This window comes from Phascolarctos cinereus, unplaced genomic scaffold (assembly GCF_003287225.1).
Source record: "Phascolarctos cinereus isolate Bilbo 61053 unplaced genomic scaffold, phaCin_HiC Scaffold_726;HRSCAF=1367, whole genome shotgun sequence".
NCBI lineage: Eukaryota > Metazoa > Chordata > Mammalia > Diprotodontia > Phascolarctidae > Phascolarctos > Phascolarctos cinereus.
Window position 1 is genome coordinate 243,239,674 of NW_027556098.1, and position 17,088 is coordinate 243,256,761.

Here is a 17,088-nt window from a genome sequence, read left to right on the forward strand (position 1 = left end):
AATCAACACCTAGAATTACAGGCCCTTTCTATACTATATCAGAAACAAATTTTTCCAACCAGGACATCATATGCTGTATAATAGAAAGATCAAAAAGGTATTGTCTGCCAGGGGATAATATCCTGACATTGCATATCTTGTGCAAATATTTTCTTTCATTATATTCATACTGCAAGCAAAACATGACATTATGTTCTTGAATATTTTCAACAGGAAGGTAATAGGGAAGCACTCTGGCTATTTCAAATCCATATACCTCAAGAAGGAAGAGGATGTAAACACTATAAGAGGAAAGAATACATGACTATTTTGAAGGAGATAGAGGTGAGTTTCTATTTTGGTAAGTTATTGTTTTCAGTAGGAAGAGGGGGAAATGTGGATTATTAGTTTCAGGAACAAGAGAAAAGTGCTTTGAAAAGGGCTTGGATTTTCTCTAAGAGGAGATGGTGCTTAGGGGGAAAAAGATGAATGGGAATCATTAGTAAGCATTCATCACAAAGTTGGGAAGTGAGAGCAATAGCCAAAAATGGAGAATGTATTATATGATGACAAATATTTTCAAGACCAAAATGAGGCAGTTAAGGCCATCATTCCCAGCTTCTGACAAAATATGTAATAGGGGTCTATATCTAATATTCAACCATTTGGGGTTTTTGTTTTGTTTTGGGGGGTTTTTTGTTAGTTTTGTTTTGCTTTTATGTGATTTGTAGATTTCACTTGTGGAGAAAAGGCATGATGTGAGGATCATACAATGTTAGAATAGGAAGGAACCTTAGAGATTATCTAGTTGAACTCCTTCATTATAAAGAAAACTGAAGCTCTGAAAAGAGAAGTGAGTTACCTAAGTGACGAATACTGAGGAAAGAGTGCTGGGGTTAATGTTTAATAACCAGAGTTCAAATCGAAAGCCTACTACTTACTCTGTTTGTGGCCATGAACAAGTCAATTAACTTCTCCTGGTCTCAGCTTCCCATATGTAAAATTGGAATAGTGGATTAAACATCCTCTAAGGGCCCTCCAGCCTTAAATTTGTGAGTCTATGATAAAGGTTGTTGTTGTTCGGTTGTTTCAGTTGTGTCTGACTCTTTGTGACCCCATTTGGGGTTTTCCTGGAAGATACTGAAGTTGTTTGCCATTTTCTTCTCCAGCTCATTTTACAGATGAGAAAACTGAGGCAAATAGAGTTAAGTGACTTGCTCAGGGTCACACAGCTAATAAGTATCTAAGGCAAAATTTGAACTCAGTTTTTATTGATGCTAAGTCCAGCTCTTTATCCATTGCAACACCAGTTCCCATGAAATGCTAATCTGAATTGGTGGAGGAACTTCCTCACTGGGAGTTCACTAACCAATGAAATCATAGATCTAGTCTTAGAAAGAAAAAAAAAAAGACTATCACACTTAGGAGAATCTTAGAGTTAAAAGGCTCACTTTGAGGTCATTTAGCCCACATTTATATATGTATATATATGAGATTGCTTTGTGCAGCTCCTCTATCAGATGACCTGAATTGAATATATTCTGATTAAGTATTTTCAGAGATGAAGAGCTCATTAATTTTCAATGTAGTCTATTCCATTTTTAGATATTTCTAATTCTTAAAAAGGTCTTCCTTATAAGGGGCTAAAATTTGCCTCATTGACCCTGGTTCTACCTTGTGAAACTACACAAAATAATCTATTCTTTTCATTAGATGAAAGCATTTTAATATAGCTATCATGTTCCTTGTTTGTCTTTTAACCAGAACTATGATTTCATCAAAGGAAGGAGCTCCCACTGCAGATAGGTACCTTATTTGCTATTTATAGTCTTAAAGAGTTGCCTTGCTCCACCTATTATTTTTTAACCCAGGGTTAACATTATTAATTCACTCTATCATTTCTCATATTGTAGGATTTCCAAGCCCCTTATCGTGTTTTGAGTTCTTCTGTAGATGCATTGTTAGTTATCAAGATCCCTCTTAAAGAATAGTATCCCCAGACTAGATACAATACTTCAAAAATTATTTTAATTTATTATTACTCTAGCTGCTATAGATTACAATTGCATTTTTGGCTTTCATGAGGGGTTTTTTTTGGGGGGGTTAGCAATTAATTACACATCTGGTCAACTAAAACTTGCAAGTGCCTTTTTATATCAATTGCTATAAAACCAATTCTTTATACCCTATACTTGGGCAATTTATTTTTCTTGAACCCAAATGCAGAACTTGATATTTATGACTATTGAATTTATAAGAACTAAGTAACTTTTTCTAGCCTCTCATATTTTTTCATACCCTTTTTAGCTTGTAAAATTGGTTGTCAATTGAGTCAATCAATCAATTGCCTCATCTAACTTAGAGTAACCTGCAAGGTGGTCGGCCCATTTGCCTGAATTAGGAGAGACTACCTTTATTAAATCAACCAATCAAGGGTTTTAGACTAAGTGAAAAAACATCCTTGATTAGTTTAAAAATATGTGAAACCTGCAAATGGAGTGTCATTTTGCAGGAAATCCATCCTGATTGATTAAAAGATTCGTTTACGGCTTTGGGGGCATACATCAAAGAAGCAAGATAGTTTGGAATAAGGAACTTTGGCCAAGCCCCTGAGAAGAAATCCCCTTGGTGGGGAAGAGAAACTTTGTCACAGGCCTTGGTCTCAGTCACCTCTGACCCATCCTTGACCAGAGGAGGACTTTGTGAACTTTGAAGGAATTTTTAACTACTCATCCTGGTCCTAGAAGCATCCTCTACTGTTTACATTGGGAGCCAAAGACAAACTAGACACAATGAAGAAAATTATTTTTAATACTATAAGGAACCTCGCAAGAGGCTATAATATGTCTAGAGCAACTTTCATGAATACACTACAATAAGGAGAAAAGAATTTCACTCAACCAGGAGCTGTGAGATACTCCTTTGCTACATATATTTTCTTAAGTTAAAGCCCATTTTCCTCTGGATTCTATCAGTATAAATGCGAGACTGTGTCACACACTTTTAAGGGGACGTTTTATACAAACTCTTATTATTACATCACCTTAGTAAATATTCTTTTTCAAAAAGACTAATTGAAATCAATGGTAAACCTGATGTGGATCACATCAGTAGGAGAGTGTGAGCTATAGTACTCCCAACCTCTCAAAATCCCCTAGAGAGAGCCCTGAGGGGAAACACAACCACCACCTTCTGGGAACTTGACCTGCCAGTTTCAGTGTGCATTGGGAAAGTAGCTCCAGAGACCTTGCTATAAACAGTGTAGGATTTTGTTACTGTTGTTTCCCTATGTTGACAGGACCCTGACAGACGTTTCAGACTCAAAAAAAAAAGAAACACAGGGAATTAGGAAAAAAATTTCCTTGGACTTTTTTGCCCTCCTAAACAAAGTTGATCAAAAGGGTCTGCATCATACCTTCCAGGGCCTCAAGTACTTAAATTAGAAAGTTTTCCATTACATCATCTAAAAGCTTGAAATTAATTTTCTTTCTTCTTTTTGTTACCTCTAACTTTTAGTGAAGAGAAAAACTGATCAGGAACAATTCACCAAGTTCCTCACATTAACACAGTTAATGGAAATAATATGTGATGTAAGGCTGAAGGAAATGAGTGTCTAGAGAGGACACCCAGGGCCGGAGGTTTCTTGACAACAATAATAAGATGTATGGATCTTAGAAACTGTGTTCTGAAGTATGTCCCCTCATCCAGGCACAGCCATCCACAGAGAGGCAGGGAGAACTACCCAGAGGCTAGTAAAAGATAGAAGTCAATCTTTCATGCCTAAGTTTGTTTGATCTTTACTTTGAAAAATATACATTTTTTTAAACTATGAACTTTGAAACAGGTGACTGACTGAGGTTCCACTTGTTTGTTTGCTTGATTGTTTTTGATAAGAAAGAAGTACTGCTAAGGAAAAATCAATACTTTTAAAGAATACTTTTGCCTGAGATACTTTCCAACTATGGACTCCATAACTGTAGGCCTTCATAAGGTAAGAGTTTCTATATTTTCAATAGAACATAACTAGCTGAATATGGTTATAAAGCATAAGGCAGGGCATCACATCTCATAAAACTTGGTTAGTTGTTGTCTTTTGTTCTCAGAGAGGACCAAAATGACATCATCATGCTAGCAAGCTTCAGTGTGTCTGACTGTGACTGATCAGACCAATACAAGCTTGGAGTGTTCTACCACAGGTTGGGCACAAATAATCCGTATGAACATTTGGGGTGGATTCTCTAAATACAGGGTTCTCAAAGGCAGCCTTCTCAGGCCTGATCCAAAGTATCTACAATATTACAAAGAAAATTGCATTTAGAGTATTCAACATGTTCATTATGAACTTTTTCCCAATAATAGAATCAGTTTTAAAAATTTGAAGAAACGTAAATGTCACCTATTCTAAGCCCTTCATCTTATGTTGGGAGCATTCCTAGCTAGCTATCATTGTCAATATCAAAGTTATAACTCATATTCAATTGTCTTCAAGTTATTTGGAGAAGGAGTGTCTTACTAACTCACCTTTCTGGACCAGGCTTCAGGAGAATAATATGTCATCTACAATAAATCATACCGGCTGGAATGAGGAAAAGACATTCTATTGTTAATAAGTCAGGCCCCCTTAATTAAAAACTGATTTGTCCCTTGAAAAAAGGGGAGCACCACTTCATTTCAACCTCAAAGTTTAGAACACAAAAGGTACCAGACTACCTTCATTCCTTAGAGGAAGGAACTGAAGAAGAGCCATGAAGAATTTCACAGGGGACCTGATCAGACCAGAAGAAGTGGAAGTGGTGAGGGGAGGAAATTAAAATAACATTCTCAAAATTTTGGTCTCTTCCTTTCTCTCTCTCTTCCTCCTGGGCAGTACAAAGGAGCATGTGGTTGGTTCTATTGATTTTTCTCTTGTTTGGTGAGCAAAGAAACAAACTTCTACTCTTCCTTGGTAGAGGATACTGAATGTGAGAAAGGTATTGATTGGTAAGACATTTCCATCCTCTTTTCAGGAATATGTGTGTATTTCATTTGTGTAGGTTTACATTTTAGGAATATTAGCACAATTTATATAATTCATTTAGATAGATCTGTATAGTTTTACTAAGCTAGAAATTTCTCCCAAGAAACTCTCAACATACTTATTAGCACCTATTAAATATATCTTTCTTTTAAAAATTACCTGCTTTGTAGTGGGGCTTATCCTTCCAGGAACCCATTTGACCATTGCCAAATAGATCCCTAGGTGATGAATTCTTTGGCTATGGCAAGCCATGAAAGAAATAAATATGCAAAATTAGAATTGTAAAATACTTAATTAGTAAAATAATTAATATTTATATTTCTCACCAGGTTGTACAATTGAACTCTCCATCAAGCCTCAGAAACTACTCCACCTTGGAAGATCACTTCAGCCCTGAAATTTGCATCTCTGAAAGATGCACTGTCCCTAAAGCCCCTCCTTCTGATTAAATGGCTTCTCCCCTAATTTCCATTTATGGAGAGCACCCAGGCCAAATATCTTTTCATTTCTTACCAGAATATGCTGCAGACTCCTTCATCACACACCCATGCCTAATACCCCCACGACATGGGCAAACACTTTCTTTGATGTATTGTCTTTTCCCCTTAGAATAGGAGTTTTGTTGTGAAAAGGAGAAGAACAGGGGGGTGGAGCCAAGATGGTGGAGTGAAAGCAGTGACTTGCTTGAGCTCTCCCCCAAACCCCTCCAAATACCTGTCAAAAATGGCTCTAAATAAATTCTGGAGCAGCAGAACCCACAAAAAGACAAAGTGAAATAAATTTCCAGCCCAAGACAACCTGGATGGTTGATTGGAAAGGTCTGTTGTACCAGACTGGAAGAGGAACACAGTTCAGTGTGGGCACACACGCAAAGACCAGGCCTCAGGAAACTGAATCACAGGCAGCTGTGGCATTTTCCAGACTTCTCAAACCACAAATGACAAAGACAACTTAGAAAGTCAGTAGGAAAAGTCTGTGACCATGGTGAGAGAGAAGCTGGGTCCCAGCCTCAGTTTAGGCACAACCCCAGGGTAGTGGCTGCTTCCTGAGCTTCAGGCCCCACAGACTGAGGGGGAATCAAGTAGCTGATCAGAAAGAGATTAGAGGGATCTCTTTGCTTGTTCTGAGGCAGGAATCTCTTGCCTTGTCTGTGTTTGGGATCTGGGTCACATTTCTGGGTGGTAATCCTGGGGTGAGGAGGAATGCTGGCATGGTGGAGCTTGTAGTGGCAGTAGAGAAGGAATCCTCCTCACAGTTGCAAAGCAGAAAAGAGTGCTTGTTGTCACTCATACACCAGAGCACAGGCCAGGAAAGGAGTAAACACCTCGCCCCTCATCATACCACCTTGGAAGAACTGAAAATATACAGGTATCTAGAAGTTTCTCTGAAAACAGCTGCATAAAACCCCTGAAGCTTGGGACAGTACATTCTTCACACTAGAAGCAGACCGCAACTTTAACAAAGAGTTTAAAACTCAAGTAATTGGCTGGGATCATGAGCAAACAGTGCAAAAAAAAAAATCAGACCATAGAATCTTTCTTTGGTAACAAGGAAGATCAAAACATACAACCAGAAAAAGATGACAAAGTCAAAACTCCTACATCCAAAGCCTCCAAGAAAAATATGAATCAGTCCCAGGCCATGGAAGAGCTCAAAAAGGATTTTGAGAAACAAGTAAGAGAGGTAGAGGAAAAGCTGGGAAGAGAAATGAGAGTGATGCAAGAAAATCCTGAAAAATTAGTCAACAGCTTGCTAAAGGAGACCCAAAAAAATACTGAAGAAAATAACACCTTAAAAAATAGTCTAACCCAAATGGCAAAATAGGTCCAAAAAACCAATGAGAAGAAGAATGCCTTAAAAAGCAGAATTGGCCACATGGAAGTCCAAAAGCTCACTGAAGAAAATACTTCCACAAAAATTAGAATGGAGGGGGCAGCTAGGTAGTGCAGTGGATAGAGCACTGGCCCTGGATTCAGGGGGACTTGAGTTCAAATCTGGCCTCAGACACATAACACTTACTAGCTGTGTGACCCTGGGCAGATCACTTAACCCATGGGCTAGCCAATAAATAAATAAACAAACAAATAAATGGATGAATGAATGAATAAGCAAGTAAATAAACAAATAAATAAATAATAAGTAGATGAATGAATGAGTAAATGAATGTTTAGATAGATAGATAAACAAGCAAGCAAGCAAATAAATGAATGAATGAATGAATAAGTAAATAAATAAGTAAATGAATGAATGAATAAGTGAATGAATGAAAGGATAAATAAATAAATAAATAAATGAATGACGCAAATAAAAAAATAAAAAAATAAATGAATAAATAAATAAATAAATGAATAAGGAAAAATGGATGAATGAATAATTTTTAAAAATAGAATGGAGCAATTGGAAGCTAGTGACTTTATGAGAAATCAAGACATAAAACAAAGCCAAAAGAATGAAAGAATGAAAAGGAAAAGAGTAGTAGGACAATGATTTGTAGTGCCTATGACATGAACTATGTTCTTAAATATATCATAGTCTAGTTAGTTAGGATAACATTAAAAAAGCAATTATACAATTAAATATGAACTTGCATGGTGCCAATTATAAGTGCTATAGGTATCCTTAAGTTTATAAGGGCTTAAAGCTTGAAGGAGTTCATCTAATTTAACCTCTTTTTATAGATGAGGAAAATAATATCTAATAATATGACTTACATATGTAAGAAATAGCAAATATGCATATGAGCTCAGATATTCTAGCTCCAGATCAAATATTCTTTCCACTATATCACAACTGACTCCTGTGAACTCTTTTAAGAGCAAAATCTTTCAAGCATATAGTTGTGGAATGAAAATATACAGTGTTAACAACCATATTTTTAAAACGTCCCAAATCACCAATAATTAGGAAAATACAAATTAAAAACAACTAAGGTTGCACCTCACTTTCATCAGATTAGCAAAAGAGGAAAATAATTGTTGTTGGAGAAGTTACGGGCATAATAATGCACTGTTAGTGGAATGGCAAAATGATATAACTATTCTAGAAAACAATTTGGAACTATATCACCAAAGTCACTTAACAGTACATGGCTTTAGACACAGATATTAGGCTTACATCTCAAGGAAATCAAAAATTAAATAAATACATATGCAAAAATATTTATTTTTATAGTCTCATTTTTTTTGTAGTAGCAAAAAAACAGCAAACAAAACAAGTTCATGGACAGGATGACAAGAAATTGTGGTATATGAATGAAATGCAATATTATTGTGCCATGATAGATGACAGATATTACAGATTCAGGTAAACATGGGAAGACTTGCACAATGATGTAGCATAAATCGGGCAGAACTAGGATGCAATTTAAATAATGCCTACAGTAATATGAAAAGAATAAAAAACATTTCCAGACTTCAGAACTCTGGTTGAAACAGCAAACAAAAACAACAAAACACTGATGCTGAAATGTATTTCCCACATTTTGACAGAAGTGTAGCGGACTTGAGATGGAGAAAGAGATATGCATTCTCAGATATGACTAAGGTGTTTATTTGTTTTTCTAGGTTATATGTATTTGTGCAAGAAAGAACTTCTGCCATGGAGGTGAGTGGTAGTAGGTCAGTAGATAGTGATAGGTACAGGGTTGGGGGGGTGGGAAGCATAAATAAAACTTTTTAATGCATAAATAAAAAATACAATGAGAGAAGAGGACATAAGCAAATGACAGCTTTATGAGTACCCTATTAAATTTAGTATAGCTATATTTATTTTAAAACAAACTATACATAACAGAAGTTTTGTTTTGTTTTACAAACCTCTTATTCTTTTATATATTGAAATATTTGAGTTTCTTGATGATTGTTGGATTTACAATAAAAAGGGAAAGTTTGTAAATAAATTAAGGGAATGAGGATGTAGGGGGGAAAAAGAATAGAGAACATTTTCCAGTAAATGGTTGCTTTGTTGATTTCAGTAGTACTTTGGATGCCTGAAAGATTTTATTGGTTAAATAGTTACAAAGGCTGGAGTAGATTAGGCACTTGAAGTATTTGCTTGTGTCAATGGGACATCCTGGTATCAATGCGCAATAGGACGTTGGTCCTGTAGGACACAGACATGCATGGGTGTGCTGGAGCCAGGTTGAGGCAGCTCACGAGAGATTAAAATTATCCAATTTCAGGGTGAGCACTTACGCATTGTAAGTTGGCAAACCCTACAAGTCACAGTTTGATTTATTGTTCTGTCAATTGTCTAAACTTAAGAATATGATGAAGAAATAATGCAAATTAAACACAAAAATGTGTGTATGCGCTTTTCTCCCCAGAGAGCCATGTTAAACGTTTACCCAATATACCATAGTATACATTCATATATGTAAGTTTTGTGTTCATAGGCCTACTCTCTCACCTAAATTGCAGTCCCAATACACACATGTATGCAGTTAGGAGACTACACTGAGGAACAGAAAGAACATACATGAGAAAGGGATGAATGGCCAACAGCATCATAAGCTACAGAGAGGTCAAGTAATAAGAGGACTTAGAAAAGTCCATCGAATTGAGTAGTGAAGAAATTTTGATAATCTTGAAGAATTTCAATTGAGGTAGAGTTGAAACTTAACTACAAAGAGTGAGAATTGAATGAGGTGTGAAGAAAGGAGCATAGACCATTTCTTTTAGAAGTCTGCAAAAGAAAGAAGAGATATAAGATGAGATCTTTAGGAAAAGGCAGAAGGTGATCTTAGCAGGAGTGGATCACCCTATGTGAAGCCTACAGAATACATCCCCCCCATCTAACCCATAATAACCCATTCCATTTTTTCTCTTGGCCCCATGCCTGTTCCATATTCCTGTTGGTTTTTCATATTTAAATGTTTCCCTTTGAAAGAGAGAGTGTAAGGTGATGTAGGAGGTTCTGGGACATGGAGCAGGAGAGAAGTGGGAGCTCATGATGGATGCTTGTACCAGTTAAGGCTTCAAGAGCTGTGCTAGATCATTGGTTTAGGGCTATAACAGACTTCAGAAGTCATATAAAGAAACAGAAGCCCATTAAAGAGAAATAGCTTGGCCAAGGCCATATAGATGTCAAGGGAGGACTATTGGTTTAAGAGATGAGCTCTGCCTTCTGCTTCATACCTATTGCTGAAAGGTTCTTTGAGCATGTGATCTGTTTAGATATAGGTAGGTTTCAATTAGTGCAAATACTGTATTCCATTTAGTTTTCACAGTATTTGAATTCATAGTGCATACTTCCTTTGAGCTGGAATCAATTACCATAGCTTACACAATTATCAATAATTATCACTTCAAATAGTGTAAATTTAAATGCATGGGTCCTCTTCAAGGTGCTCATTATTTGTATTAATCAGGACCTAGCTATGCTCCTTCTTCTTGAAAACACACTCACACACATACACACACACACACACACACACACTTCTGAAACACCATCCCAAACAATATTTATGAATTACAGTAGATCAGGGACTTGCTTGATCCCATAAGAAGAACAAAATCTATAAAACAACAACATGGATATCATCCTTTCTGACACATAAGAGGCATTCACAGTCCAAGGTAAAATTACCATCTGTCTCTCCCAGCCTATAGATAGAATAAGGTTGACACAGACAGTGAGTCATATGCCAAAGACTGGAAATATCTGACTGGCAACAGACCCACGGAGGCCTAATTCAAAGCTATCATGTATTCATTGTTCACTAAAGCTATAATGCTGACTGGCCAGTGCCAGTCTTTTTTTTTTTTAAGGACGTTGACTCCAAACAGGTTTTGCTACAGAACATGTCTCAAGATCTATTAATAATACTAGCAGGCTTGATGACCTCAGTATTGAGAATTTTCTATTGATGAAGGTGACCAATAGTACTTTATAGTATGAGAATAGAATCATCATATTTGCTTATAGTACTCTTACTCTCTCATATTTACATAATGAGGAGAGGGATATTTCCAAATTGCCCCACACCCACACCCTGCAAGAGGTGATTGAGGAAGATAGAGTGGGCCTAAAGTCATGTGGACTCCTTGAAATTTGATTGGAGGGGCAGCTAGATGATGCAGCAGATAAAACTCTGACCTTGGAGTCAGGAGGACCTGAGTTCAAATCTGGCCTCAGACACTTGATGCTTACTAGCTGTGTGACCTTGGGCAAGTCACTTAACCCCAATTGCCTCACCCCTCCCCCAAAAAAAAGGTAGCTCTTGGGCAACCTGTCTGTCAACAAGCATTGGGGCAGCTAGGTGGTGCAGTGGATAGAGCACCGGCCCTGAAGTCAGGAGGACCTGAGTTCAAATTTGGCCTCAGACCAAACACTTGACACTTATAGCGGTGTGACCCTGGGCAAGTCACTTAACCCCAATTGCCAAAATTGATTGTAAAAAATCATATATATGTATAAAAATCATATCTATGTACATGTACACATGTATGTTTATACATGTAAAATCCATATATAAATATATTATATCTATAAAAGATATATCTATAAAACTCTTAGCAAAGAGAAGTAAATAGCAATCAGTATTTACAAAAGCATATTAGAGATCAATTAGAGGTACTTCACTAGCTTCTGAACAAATGACGAGTATTCTCTTGGTTGCAAGATACTTACCCTGATTGGTAGATGACTGAATAAATGAAAACTCAGTATCTAGCCAGTTGTAGATCATGCTTCATATCCCATCCAGACATCTCTCAGAACACTAAAACCTATACAGAAGGGACATCTTGTTGTCTGTCTGTCCCATCACCTACAGACCCCTTGCCCATCTCTTGCTCTTGGGAACAGTAATAAGATTGATAGTAACGTTGTTGCCCTAAAAAGCATGATGATCTATGATCCTGTGATTTCCTAGACCAAAATTCTCTTTCCTGGCCATGACTCCTTTAAAAGCATTTTTTCTGCCATTATAATATAAGCGCCCTAAGGACAGAGATTATTTGGTTTTTAATTTGTGTTTGAGGGCCTTGCACAGTGCCTGTCACATAGTAAATGTTTAATAAATACTTTTTTATTGACTGACTGGTTGATCCTGGATATCCAAGGTGGTAAAAAGGAATCAAGATTACTAGTCACCAAATCAGACCTTACAATTTATGCTCTATTAAAGAGACTCTCCTTCTTTGGCAAGTAGATGTATGACCAAAGATTATTAGGAAGAGTGGAGAGAGGGAATGGCCTCTTTAAGATGAAATCTTGAGGTCGGTTTCTTGGATGGAGTTTGGACTTTGTTAGCACTAACTAACCCTCATTCCTGGAATCTCCTCCTTATCTCTATTTCTTGAAATCCCTGTTTTGGTTTTGATTTTTTCAAGAGTTAGCTCATCCTTCTTCCTGAAGTCTTTCCTAGACTCCCAACCCCCAATTTTCATAGCACACCTTCCCAAAATGTCTTTATATACATTTTGTATATATTCTTGATATATTCATTATGGATTATTATGGGATTATATATTCATATGGATTATTATTTCCCCAATGCACATACCCATGGCTACATGGTTCAGTCCTAGGGAAGATATTCATAAAGTGAGTATGTACATATGTTGGTTCCCCCATTAGAATATAAGACACTTGGGAGTAGGGACTGGTTTACCTTTTACTTTGTACTTAATAATTAGTACTTAGCACACATAGTAAGTATTTAGTAGATATCTGTTAATCGATTGTCTGGTCAAAAGACAGTTGTGTTACAGAGACAACACCATTCCTAGGGCTACCCATTGCAAGCAACAGAAGCTTGATACAGTGAAGGGGAAAATGGCTCTGACCTCAGACGACCTGAGTTCAAATGTCCACTTCAATTGCTTACAATTTGTGTGACCTTAAGCAAGTCGTTTAACTTCCCTGGGCCTCAGTTTCATTACCTATAAAATGCAGAGGTTGAACCAGATGACATCTAAGATGCCTTCTTTAAATGTATGATCTTCTGATTCATCAGAACAGGCATCATAAAGCAAAATCAATGTGACGCGATCGATGGGATGAACTGCTCTACCTAGGAACTTGTGCCATTGAATGTACCAGCAGAGGGCAGCAAAGAGCAAAGAGCAACTACTCCTAAAACGGGAATGACCGATAACCCAGCTGGAGAAAAATGCATTCATATATAGACTATAAGTGACAGATTTGTATGGATCTCTGACACAAGGTTGCTCATTGGAGGGTTTCTGTTCTGTTTTCTTCTTCTTCCAGTACAGCATACTTCCATCTATAATATTTGGAGCTGCATCATTAGAGGGCAGGAAATTGTCTCAACCTATTTTCAAACTCAGTGTTCCCCAATTTTTCTTCTATTGAATTTTAAAACAACAGCATTTCCATTCAGTTTTTAAAGCCCTTTTATCTTGCTACTTTACTCTAACAGTGACCAGCAAAACAAAATAGAGCTATATTAGTGTTTCCCCAATGCATATACCCATGGCCACATGGTTCAGTTCTAGGTGCCTCCATTTAGGGAAGATATTCATAACGTGACCCAGTTCCAGAGAAGGACAAGTATTATGCTGAGGTGTCATATGAAGAAAGATGGAGGAGGAATGGTTAGCCTGGGGAAGAGAAGATCAAAGGCAGCAGGTGGGCCAGTGAGCAAGTGAGCTGTCTATATATATATTTGAAAGGCTAGCACATGGCAGGGAAGCAGCTAGATGACACAATGGATGGAATGCTAGACCTGGAATCAGGAAGACCTGAGTTCAAATCCAGCCTCAGACATTCACTAGCTGTGTGACTCTGGGCAAGCCAGTTTACCCTGTTTGACTCAGTTTCCTCATCTATAAAATGAGCCAGGGAAGGAGATGGCAAATTAGTCCAGTATCTTTGCCAAGAAAACCCCAAATGGGGTCACGAAGAGTCAGACACAATTTAAAAATAACTGAATAAAACCCGTGGCAGAGGGAATAGATAAATTTGTTCTGCACGACCCAGAGGGCAGAGCTAGAAGTAATGACTAGAAGCTGTAGGGGGAAATTTAGGCTTGATGTCAGGAAAAATCTGTAGAATGGGCTGCTGTAGAAGTTAGAGACATTCTCACTGGAAAATGTCAAGCGAAGACTGGAGAACATGTTCCCTAGCAAAACCAGTAGAGATGAAACCAATCAACCAAAATAAATTGGGGGGCTGGGTGTTGTTGTTCATCCTTCATTCTCAAAGTGTATCAATGATATCAAGGAAGTGTTGTCTTGACTTGCAAGTGGATTGAATTTAAGTGAGGCAGGGCTGTGCCAAGTCATCAGCTTCACTCTTTCCTCCAGAGTCATCAGAGTCCAGTGGCAAGACATAGATTAGGACAACTGGAGATGGTGGGGGAGGGGAAGGGGGAGACAGGGTGGTGGGTGAGTGGGGTGCAGCAGATAGTGAAGTATAAGGTTGTTACACAGGCCTCTTCTCCATTGGGAGTATCTTAAAGTCAATTTGGCATACAAGTCAGGAGATGGCTAACAGCTAATTCCTATTCTCCAGGTGATATTTTCCAGGTCTTTCATATCTTTTTGTGTGTGTGGGTAATCTTTTAGTTGTACATTATTTTTACCCACCAGTCTTTTCTCTGACTTTCCTACAGCCAGACTATCATTGAAAACAGCCGCAATGACAGCAAAAATTGTAAATACTTTTCCTGGATATACCTGAGGATATCAAACTGAATATGAAGAGAATCCAGTCTAATAGGGTTGGGGGAAAAAATATGACAAGTTCTAATAGATATAAACGACTCCAATGAGAAGACAGTTTTCTAAGGAAAATGTTCCTATAACAAGGAATGACCATACCATTTTGCCAATTAACTAACACATTTGCTTTAAATCACTCAAATAATTATTGCAGTTTTATCATTCTTAGGGGAAAAGGCACACCTAAAGATGAGGAAAGGAATGCAAAGGGCTACATAATGCCATCTAATTAAACCACTGTCATCTAATTGAATTCATTCCCAGCAGTTAGTAGGTCTCAGGGTAGTTATTTAATAGGGAAATGAGTTTCCAAAGCTTGAGTCATAGAGTCAGATTATGGCTCAACTCCTAATGCAAAGAAAGCAGAATGCATTTGTTTATGGGCACATGCAAAAACTGCCCCCTACAAACAAAAGAATTTTCTCACTCAGGATGTTGGTGAGAAATTGAGTCTGCTTGGAATGCCCTCGCCACCACCACTTCCTCTCCCTTCCCTCTTCTCCTTTCCAAAAGGCAGCGTAGTATAGTAGACTCAGAGTTGGGAAAGACATGGGTTTGACCCCTACCAGTGACCTACCACAAGCATGATTTAGCCTACCCAAGTTTCTGAACTTCAGTTTTCTTATCTGCAAAGTGGAGATAATCATTATAAATTCCACATTTGTAAACTAGGGATAAACTAGGGTTGTTTTAAATGCAACATGAGATAATGCATATAAATACATATTTTCAGACTGAAAATTCTGTATTAAATACAGCTAGTTTTTCCTTTGTTTCTTTCCTTCCTTGCTATGCTCAAATTCTACTTATTTTTTAAAAGTGAAACTTTTATGCCAACTACATCATGAAGCCTTCCATGAACTTTCTGGTTCTCTTTTCTCCTTTAGGGCCAGGAGAATTTGGTTCCCATCTTCAGACGTTGTTGACAGATTTTTTCCTCTCAGAATGAATTATTTCCCTATTTGCCCTCCAGAAAACAACTCTCTAAAACTTGAAATCTCAAACTTTGAATTACTCAAAATGACACTGATGTCATTTTAGCTCCACTTAAATAGTGAAATTCAGTTACAAATTCATGAACATTTGATTGCCTTTGGCATCAAGGTATCATTTTTGCCATTAAGCATTCATTTTAGGAATCATGTATTTACTTACAAACCAATGTACATTGATTCATACCATATTCCATTCAGGAAATGCTTATTGAGTGCCCAGTATATGGAAGGTACCTTGTATATGTTAAAAAACAGTTCCATGTAGTTTTAATTTTGGACCTGTGGATTGATTTCTGTTCTAAGCTCCTGTTGTTCCTAGGAGAAAGTGAACTGATTCCAAATGGATGGCTGTTGTTCTCCTTGCATGGAAAACTTAGGTTTGTAGGATCATGGAAGGAGAGCTAGAAGGGATGATAGAGGGCATCTATTCCACCCTCTTAATTTTAAAGGTAATGAAAATGAGAGCCAGGGAGGTTAAGGGACTTGTCCAAGGTCACAGAGGTATTAGTTATACTTTGACCAATGATGTCACTGGATGTCTTGACTGGGGAGTGAATTGGATTTAAGTGAGGCAGAATTGGGGCAGAGTTGTCAGCCTCACTCTCTCTTCCTAAGTCATCAAAGCCCAGTGGCAAGGCAAAAGTCAAGACGAGTGGTAATGGCCCAGGATGCAGTGGATGACTGGCATCTTTGATGCCTAACTCTCAGCACTCCACAGTGCCTGCTTCAGCTGCCTGCATGGGCATTGGAACAAATTGTTTTCATCTGTCAATCCCACTGGGAAAAGTCTTCATATGCTTGGGTAGACATTTCCCTAACTCACCAACAGGTTTGAGGCCTGTTGGTTACCCTCAACCTGATTTAGCCGGTCTGCCCAGATTGTTTCATCGGGTTGTGGCCACTGGGCATGCTATAGCTTCTTGGAGCTACAGGTGAGAGCTGGGTGATAGGTGGACACCAAAGGTGGATGAGCAGCCTTGAAAAGAGCATGACAAGCCCTCTGAGCAGAGGTGCTAGTCCTCCTTGAACACCTAGTACAAAAGGTAGTAAGTAAATGGCAGAACTGGGATACCTTCTGCTGCCACTTATTGATCCTCCACCTTGTGCCTGGTTTCACTAGCAGTCAGTCCTGGATTATCCTTCTGGTTTATGACTAAATGTTCATGACTGCATGTATAAATGTCTGTCAGTATCTAACTAGATACATTTATTTGAATATGTGTGTGTTCACTCATGCATGCACATACATATTGGTATATAAATATACACATGGGCATACATTCATATATACCTATGCACACATGCATATACATATGTTTGTATACGTTACATGTAAGTATATGCACATGAAGGCATCAGCTATTCAGCTCCCTGAAAATATAGGGAAAGAGAGGTCCATAGAGCCTCC